Here is a 10,039-nt window from a genome sequence, read left to right as displayed (position 1 = left end):
AGAGAGAGAGAGAGAGAGAGAGAGAGAGAGAGAGAGAGAGAGAGAGACAGAGACAGAGACGGGATAAAGGACCGTTTATTGTAAATGAGCCAGACTGTTTGTCGTCTTTCAAATTAGATTCTGTATTTCTATTTCTAATGCAGTTAAGATGATCTTATTTAGATTTTATTCAGCTTATGAATTTTATTTCTGATATTCATTACGGGAAACGCGGAAAATATTAAATTATATCCTTATTACTAAATACAATTATTACCATCACTAACAATGTAGGAGCAGGGCAGGCATTCTTTTTGTTTTCCTATTCTTCTTCCTACTTGTTTTTCTCCTCGTGGACGAGTTATTGTACAGGTTTCTAAAGGAAGGCGTTGTGATGTAGCGTTACATGGGAAAAGGCAAACCTCTTTCAGTATCAGTATTTGCGGTTAATTTACAGCATTTTGTCACTGTCTTTATCTGGTACCAGCTTGCTTAATTGCTGTTTTATCTATAGAAGCTGTCCATAACGAAGTCGTGGCTGCGTTTTTATTCCCGAGTTGCGATGCGTATCGGGAGGTTTAATAAGGTGCTTTCATTTTTGGTACGGTTATTTTCTTGCTTGAATTGAAGGTCTATTTTCGTGGCCGAAAAGCTTTGTATATCGCTGTTTCCGAACTCTGTCCTATTCCTCAGGCTGGGATAGAGAAGTTTTATTTGTTGTGTACAATTCTGGTTTATCCTTACGGATGAGAAGATCCTTCGTAAGTGGAAGTCATTTGAAACAAGATGCAGTATTTTGTATTATTCGTGATTTCTTCCCCATTCGGTCTTCTTCCATGTTACTGTGTGAGGTGAATAAAAATTGCATCTTCCTGCAGGCGAGATGAGAGGCGCTTGCTGAGTTTTACCAACGCAAGTGTAGGGGGCAGCTTCCCACAAAAGTGCTTGATAATTGGTCTTCTTGATTTGATCATGGGTGGTTGTCCATAAACCAGTTTCGGGTTTTACTGTTTTTATATCGTAAAATCATTTATATTTTGGCGTTTTCTTCGGCAGGTTGTACATGCCTTTATATAATGTTGTACCTGTTCCTCTTGCTTGTAATTTGAATGCATTGCGGAATTGTTAAAATGTTTTACTTTTCGGTAACTGTACCTTGACTGGGGCAGTGTTCTTTGCATTGCGCCATTCTTCAAGTGTTTTCTTGAACCGCTGATGAATCAGAGTTGTTAAAGCCATTGTGACTAAAATTTGAGATTCCAACCATTTCTTGGCGGTTTTCATGGCAGCTGATACAGTTGCGTAAAGCCTGACTGATGCTCATGAATGTAGTCTTACAGTAGATTAAAAAATCTGTTGGGGCGTTCGCTTTTTCCATTGAAACTTTTCCTTATTTTTGGGCTTGGTATAAACGGAGGTGGTAGACCTATTCCATTCTTGCTATATTGTCACGTTGAGAAATGGAAGCGTGGATATTGATTTCAGAGGTAGATTTAAGGACAGAATTTGTTCTCAAAACTCTGTTTCAGTAAAGCAAGTTCATCAGTTTGAACGGAGATAAAATAAATGTGCCATCCGTATGACAGCAGTGGAGGCGGAGAGGGCGAGGGATGACAGGAAAACTCTTCTATCCTGCCCTTATAAAAGTCAGCAAAGAACCCCCCTAGGGGGAGCCCAAGGCTACACCGTCAGCTTGCACACAAAGTTGTGCTTCATGGTCTGCAAAGGGGACCCTCATTGAACAGATTTCCCACCTTGAACAGATTCTTGATTTGAATGAAACTTCGTACGTAGAGACTTGGGCTTTCGTGATTATGTTCGGTAAATATCATGATTTAACTTGGTAGCTTTTACAATGACACAGTTCTGTTGAAAAAGTCTGCCTTTTATAGACTACATATGATGATTAAAAACACCCAAGGCTCAAACAAGTGGTGAAGACACTGGCCTCACCAGCGAGAGAGCCCGCATTTGTTCCTCGAGCGAGGAGAAACGATTAAGGCTTGATTTGATAAAGCCCATTTCGCGTCTACTGCCGTACACTTTGAATCTCGTTCCTGGTAATAAGTCGACTAAGATGAGTCACAGCTTCAGTAGAGAAGTGCAATATATATATATATATATATATATATATATATATATATATATATATATATATATATATATAGATAGATATAGATAGATAGATAGATAGATAGATAGGTCGCAATCTCTAGAAATACGTCCTTTGTCTGTCTGTCTACTAAATTATTTTTCATCTCTCTAACTGAGATTCATTTTCGCTTTCATTAAGTCCAAATTTCACCATGTAGAAGAGCCTTTAAAATAGCGAAAATAGCGACACTTGAAGATCACATTCTTGTAATCTTCAAGACAAACTATGGGAAATCAACGATTACAGAGAACAAAAACATTTCGTAATAAAAAAGGAACTGTCTGGAAATACGTTTGATTACCTAATTTTTGACAACTGAGATTTTCAAGATGAATTAATACAACATAAAAGTATACAATAACTCGATCGTCAACACAGATCGTGGAATGGCAGTCAAACATGGGTATCGCATATTGATACAGTTCAAGTTTAAATTCCTGTCATTGTAAAACCGTATTGCATTGTGTAAAAAAAAAAAAGGGCCACATGTAGAAACGGTTCTAGTCATGAAAATCTAACTCTGTAGCAATATCAGAATTATCTAAACGTGTTTTGATGATCACGTGTGATGATAGGCGACGATAATCCTTTAAACAATCCATTATGCTGAAATTTTTGAAAAAAAATAAAAAACTACCTAAATGTGGAACGGCAACTTTGATCTGACATGTAGGCTTTGTAAACATTCTGATGATGTCCAAATGGTGAAGTTTCTTAGAAAGCGACATTCGCCGGACTTCTGGATGTGGACGAGTTATTTGAAGGTGTGACCCACCAGCAAGGCATCACAGTTGTACTCTACCTGTGTCTTTACACAAGTAGATTACAACTGTATAAATGTAATTCAGTATAATTATCAGATTATTTAAATTAATTATTGGAATTAGGAGAACATCATGAGATGGACTTACCCCATTTTATCTACAGATTGGAAGTACAGAAACATTGGGAAAAGTATCGATTTTTGGAGTTCGGGTTTTAATCGTAACTGAAGATTTGAAGTCATCCTAACACGGCTTAGGATTGGCCATACCCGTTTCACTCATAGCTATATTTTAGAGGGAGCCAGTGCCCCAGTTTGTGTTCACTGTGGTGGTCAGCTATCCGTTGAGGACATGCTGGTGCGCTGTCCTAAATTTGATCGCTTTAGGGCAAAGTATTTACTAGCTGGGAAGACTATTTTAGAAATTTTAAATGATAACTTTGAGGTAGATGACCTTATGGGTTATCTGAAAGAATCTGCTTATTTTAATGAGATATGGTTTCAGTATATTTAATAAAGATTTTAGTCATATTTATTTTATATGCTAAGTATATGTTTTGAATATAAAAGTTTAATAGATATTTATTTTTTGTTGTTTTTATCTAATATCATCACATTTTGAATTTCATTTTTGACTAGTATGCCATCATTCACCTATTCATTATCAATGGTATCATTAATTTATACTGTATATTTCACCTTCATTACGGCGCTGAATGATCCTGATGGGTTCCGGCGCTTGGTCTTCAAGACCTAAATTTCATAATCAGTCAGTCAGTCAATGACGAAAATGGAATAATTGTTGACGGTAAATAGGTTTGGTTTATTATATAATTTTTTACTTATGAAATTATTTTCTCTCTCTCTCTCTCTCTCTCTCTCTTAATTATCAGTATACATTTTCCCAGCTACTTGCTATTTCCTACAGAAGGAAAACATAAGTTTTCTGTTTCAAATATTGAACAACAGCAAATTAGCATAAATCTCATATTTCCCTTCCCACAGCGTTTTGCATTTACTTTTCCTCTTCTTCCCACCGCTGTGGCTGCTGCATAGGACTAGTAAGAAGTAGGAAAACAGAGCGATAATTCTGGCCGGACGTCCTGCTAATTTCTCTCCGACGCAAATCCTATGTCAGCGCTAAAGGTTTAGCTCGCTTGAATTTCCCCATTTCAGACTGAGGATGACTCTGCGCACTGGTGTCTTCGCTTGTTTTCGCTTCTCCCTAATATCTTCTTTTCTCTCTCACTATTGGCTTCTTAAATACTGCATAGTCCCATGGCTATGAAAATCGGATTTCGATTTTAGATCCCGGTTTCGTTTTCATAAGAGTGTAATTAACTTGTCTATATTCGTTTAAATGGAGATCTACCTGTGAAAGTTCACTTATGGCTTTGTCTGTTTTATGGGAGTGGCATGGAATATAAAATTTAGGCCAAAGGACAAGCACTGGGGCCCATGAGGTCACTGAGCGCTGAAGGCTGAAGAGGAATGAAAAGTAAATGAATTTTAAAGGAGAGGCAGGAGGAAAACCTCCCAGTTGCACTATGAAAAATTAGGAGAGGGTGGAAAGTAAGATGGAAGAAAGAGAATATGAATGGAGGTACAGTAAAGGGAATGAAAGGTATTGCAGCTAGGGACCGAAGGGACGCTGCAAATAACCTTAAGTAACGCCTACAGTGCACCGTGTGAGGTGCAGAGACGGCAGACGGAGTTTCTCTACTATTTTCGTTAGTCTGTCTGTCTGGCCAGAAAACTAATTACTTGTCTGTCTCAGTCTTCTTGCTTTTATGTTTCATTATCTCATAACTTTTCCATAAAAGAAGTGTCTGTTAACCTGTGTATGTCTAGATAACTATTTATTCATATATTTCTTTGCCCAAAGTCACTCATTATAACTGTTAGTACATAGAAATCATTTTGCATTTTTGTTATGAAACTGGGCCAATTAAACTGAATAACTTGAGACTATCATAAATCCCATCCATAATTTCAGCTAAAGTAATATGAATATTTCAAAAAATGTTTGGTTTGCTATGTATATATTTTAAGAATATTTGATAAGATTATTTGTTGCACACCCTACTGGAGATTTTAATGTTCTGTCAATTTTTCAATTCTTACTTCGCCATTTCTGCAGGGAAATCGATCAAACATCTGTAAATAAAGAAAACAAAAATAACCAAACAAGCGTGAAAACCTCATTAGTGCCGCTTAGTGTGACAATTATATTGTCTATTTGAATTTCCCGCGCTGTTTTATTAAGCAATTCCTTAAATTACGCAGCATCGTCTCAGTTGTCTCCCGCTCGTATGACTAAACAGTGTTATTTTCCTAGATCTCGCCACGCTGACGTCATTAGTATGTTTTTGGTTGCTTTCGATACGGGACGGTTACAGCTGCATAAAACTACAAAAGCAAATAATAAACGGTTCCATTCCGAGGTCGCCGAATGCCTATTTGCATAAAACAATAAAGAACTCAGGGCTCACAGAATGCCAGTGTTAATTTCATAACGATTCTTCAGTTGGTTATATATATATATATATATATATATATATATATATATATATATATATATATATATATATATATATATATATATATATATATATATATATATATATATATATATATACATATATATATATATATATATATATATATATATATATATATATATATATATATATATATATATATATATATATATATATATATATATATATATATATATATATATATATATATATATTACAGTAAGATTGTGAAACCAGGTATTTCACGAAATCCCTGAAATTTTCAGTTAATTCGTAAAATCACCAATTCACCTAGGAACATTTGGTCCCCGAGGGACTAGCATTAAACACTGCGAAACAGTGTAGATGAATCACTGTTTCGCCGTGTTTAGTACTATTCCCGCAGGGATCAAATGTTCCTAAGTGAATTGGTGATTTCACGAATTAACTGAAAATTTCAGGGATTTCGTGAAATCCCTGGTTTCACAATCTTACTGTAACGCTCCTTCCCCTTAACATGCACAGAATCCACCTGGACCAGATGACAGTGCCTCGTTTAGGGCCCGAAGCTTAGAGTACCAGCACGTGTTTGTTGCTTGTATGTTGACGCCTCATTAAGTAAAGGTTAAACCGTCAATCGAAAAGTGTGGCCTTGTTCAGGAGGAGCACTAAAAGTCAGTGGACAGGATTGAGGTGTTTTTTGCTCTCTCTCTTTGGCTTCAACCCTGGACGCCTGGTGAATGGCAGGGTCGCAGACCTCACTCAGCTAGGAACTGGACCATACAAGGAACTGTCTATCCTTAGCCAATAAATCCTTCATGGGGTCTGCCTCGTAAATGGATAGGCCCAATTTGGAAACGGCCATTAGTCAAGAGTGCTGATGCTGCTAAGAATCTTCGGGATTTTAAATACTTTAGATAAGCTGAAGATTCGAAATTAGGATGTAAGAACCCCGAATAAAACTGGAAAGATAAAATAGACTGAAAATTAATTCATGAGAAGTTGTTTGGTGGAGAGATTGGATGGAAATAAAGTGAATATTTGTTCAGGAGTAACTGATGGACCTGCTAGAGAGGAGTAACTGTGTCGTTAACACCAAATTCAGAAAAGGGCCCTGATAAGCGCAGCGAACCATAGATGATTGCAGGCAAGCTTGTAATCAAAACATCCAAATATTAATGTTGCATTAACGAATGAACTCCAAGGAGATAACACTAATTTATTCATAGTACTGTGGAATGTTGTAGACTAGGAAATGCCAGAGATATGAGAATTGTTGGTGATTTGAATACTGGAGATGGCCGTAACAATGGAGATATGAAGAATTAATGGATAATGGACAAAACAATCATAAGATACCGGAGACGAATATGGGGTAGAATTTATTGGTTCTTGTGGTGAAGATTTGGTAATTGGATGCATTCTTCCCAACAAAAGGACTAAGATTAACAAAACTTGGACTAATCCAAATGGCAGTCATAGAAACAAATAGATCCTGTAGCAATTAATCAAGAAAGAGAAAGAATAATGAGGAATGTTAAAGATCTACAGAGGAGTAGAGGTCGGCAATGATACGCACCTTGTCATTGCCCCGCTAAAGCTTAAATTAAAAGCATCCAACAAAAAAATTGACAGTACTTAGATTTGTTACAGTAAAGCGTATTGTTACAGTAAAGCATACTGAAGACTAGTGTTAAGAAGTTTTCAGAACTAAAGGTTGTAATAGATTTGCGCAACTAGAAATCATATTGTAGAAGAAAATTTATGCAGAACGGTACGACATCTTGTTGCACAGTAATGTGGACGCGCCATAAGTGGGATATAGATTAAAATAAAAACAAATGAAAATTTTAAAATAAAAACTTAAATGAAAATTTGGAATATTATTTAAATGTAATTGCTCATTGTATGTATATGCGTATTTACACTGAAACAAAAGTTAGTTTATGAAAAAGTAAGATTAAAAATCAGTGTTGCATGAATCAGATTTCCTACAGTGGTAAAAGTAAGGTTTTGGGATGGCGCAAATATTGTCCATTTCTTATTATTTATCTTCCATCATTTACAGTTCTTAATTTCTTGCCTGGTTCTCTTCAATCTTGAATATCTTCTTAGATAACCACTTTTATCTTTTTTATCCAGAAAAGGGACGGCAAAAAAAGCAGCTACACATAGATGAAAGCTTGTGATTTATATCCAGCTAAGGAGGATACGATTCGGATATCGCTGTCGCATAAAACAACATAAAAACGTCCCAAGTTTTCATCGTAAGCGTACCTGAAGAGAGTGAATAGACACGACAGGTCTCAAACATTGGTGTCTCTCTCGCATTGCTTCAGGGATAAAAACTAAACTGAGGCTGTGAAGCCAGGCACTGGGGGATTTTCGGCCATTCTGCTCTTAAGACAGGTGGAAAGCGCGAGTAGGAGTGGTTGGAAAGCAAAATTTAAGAGAGGAAGAGGAAAAGCTTGAACTTCTGAATTCCAACTACACAACATCCTCTGGGAGGCTGTTCCACAGTCCAACAGTGTGAGGAATAAAGGACCTCTGGAACTGAGAAGTTCGATAGCGAGGCACATTTACTGCATATTGGTGCAGCTGTTCAGCGAATCTGTTTGCTCCCGGCAGATAAAAAGGATCAGGGATCAATTGTGAATGTGAAAGATCTCTGTTAAAATATAACTTTTGAAAAAGTGACAAACAAGAGACCATTCGTCGATGGTCCAAGTCATAACTGTTACTATTAGGAAACAGAAACCTACCACCACGAACCAATCTAACGGAGAAATAAATCTCTGGCGGAAGCAGACGTCCACACCGCAGAACAGTACCTAACTTTAGTGCGGCATTTGCTGAAACTTTCATTAGATGTTTCTCAAAAGTAAGATGTGAGTCAAAAGTTACACCTAGAATAGTTAAAGATTCCGACTCACTCAGCAAAGTTTCATCCACTTGAAGGGGAGGATGGGGTGGGAAATCTGTACGAAATCTGCTTATCAATAGTATTTGAGTTTTACTGGAGTTCAGCCTCATATCCTACCCACCAACTGCACCATTCCCTGATCCTGTCCATACCCCAATTGAGGCTGAGGGCAGCTTCATTTCTCAAAAGTGGATACTTCATTACACCCACAAGTGTTGCATCATCAGCATACTGAACAATCTTGTTTTCCAGGCCAACAACCATATTACTTGTATACACTAGAAATTGCAACATCCTTGAAGAAGTGGCCCAAGAAAGTAGTTGCAATGAAATTCCTGAGGGGCGTTTCACACGAAGGAAGACCATGACCTTTGCGACCAGTCGTCCATGAGGATTACGTTGTTTGAAGTAAAGGTCAAAGGAAAGCCCTGCCACTATAGTGGGCGAGAGGGTCAAGAGAAGGGCAGGATGAATCCTCGGACAAAGACCCTGATAGAACCTCTTGCATTATGCATTCCTAGTCCTTCCTCTCTCCTCCGGAACCTCTGTTGTCCACCGGCGCATTGCTCAGGAATACGGCAACGACTGGAGTCTTCTTGTCCTCAAGAGATCAACAAGGATCGAGTGGAAAAAATAGCTTCAATTGGGAGACAATGATTAGGCTTAATAATATTTTTCAGTGTTAAATACAGTATCAATATTAATCTTATTTTGTCATTTTCAGGATGTGCTGCACCATCTCGGTATTGGTGAGTGTTAAAACACTATTTTATTTTTTTGTAATGATAAAACATTTTTTTATTTAGTCAGTTTTATTAGGTTGTATAGTTAAAAAAATTTTTCCTATATTTACTCTATTGAGGTATTCCTGATGTTAAGCTTTGCTTTGTTGGTTTTTTTTTATTAGATATGACTTTCTTTCATTTTCATTTGTTAATGGAAAGTTTATCAAAATTTTTGTTTGTTTCTTATTTGCTCGGCAAATCGTTACCATATTATTAATATTCATTGAAAGAGTAATTTTGAAATGCAGAAATTTTAGAGCACGTTTCTTAATACCGAGAGAGGTCCGTAGCATCTAAAATAATTTTCTGAATGCGTTTGTACTTACGTTTTCCATTCCGTAGGTAGTGCTAAGGGGTTGGCATAAGTCATTTAAGCAGATTCAAATTCATCTTTTTCATCTCCTCGACATTATCGCGAGTCCCAATATACTGTAGGGTTAAATCTGCCCTGAGAATGCAGAAAAACCGTTTAAAAGTTTTTCAAATTTGGGAAACCTGTAACTCATTCAATTTTGAAATTAACTTGTATTCATTTTTTCTTAATATTTATTTTATTAAACAAAAAACCTGGAACGCGATCTCCAGTCCCTAAGGATCATCTTGAAAAAAAAATTAACTCAGTGCCTTTATAAATAAGGAGATGTGGCATTTTCAGACTGAAATCGTCTAACGCATTTTATAAAAATTTTTTTTTTTTTTTTTTTTTGCTCAGGACTCCTCATTTTAGCAAGAATCTTCCGTTACTGTTATGTTCCAAAACCCTGCGCTTTGCTCAAAATTAGAATTATGCCTATGAAAAACAAAACATGAAAGGCGCAGAAACTTTATCTTGTTAAAAAGATTTGACTGATTGCCTTCTGAATAATGACAATTTCTTCACGTTCCTTTTCACTGGTTTGGTTTAGCTAAAAAAAT

The sequence above is a fragment of the Macrobrachium rosenbergii genome, chromosome 45 (genome assembly GCF_040412425.1).
Source record: "Macrobrachium rosenbergii isolate ZJJX-2024 chromosome 45, ASM4041242v1, whole genome shotgun sequence".
Taxonomy (NCBI): domain Eukaryota; kingdom Metazoa; phylum Arthropoda; class Malacostraca; order Decapoda; family Palaemonidae; genus Macrobrachium; species Macrobrachium rosenbergii.
Note: the sequence above shows the minus strand (reverse complement) of the source record.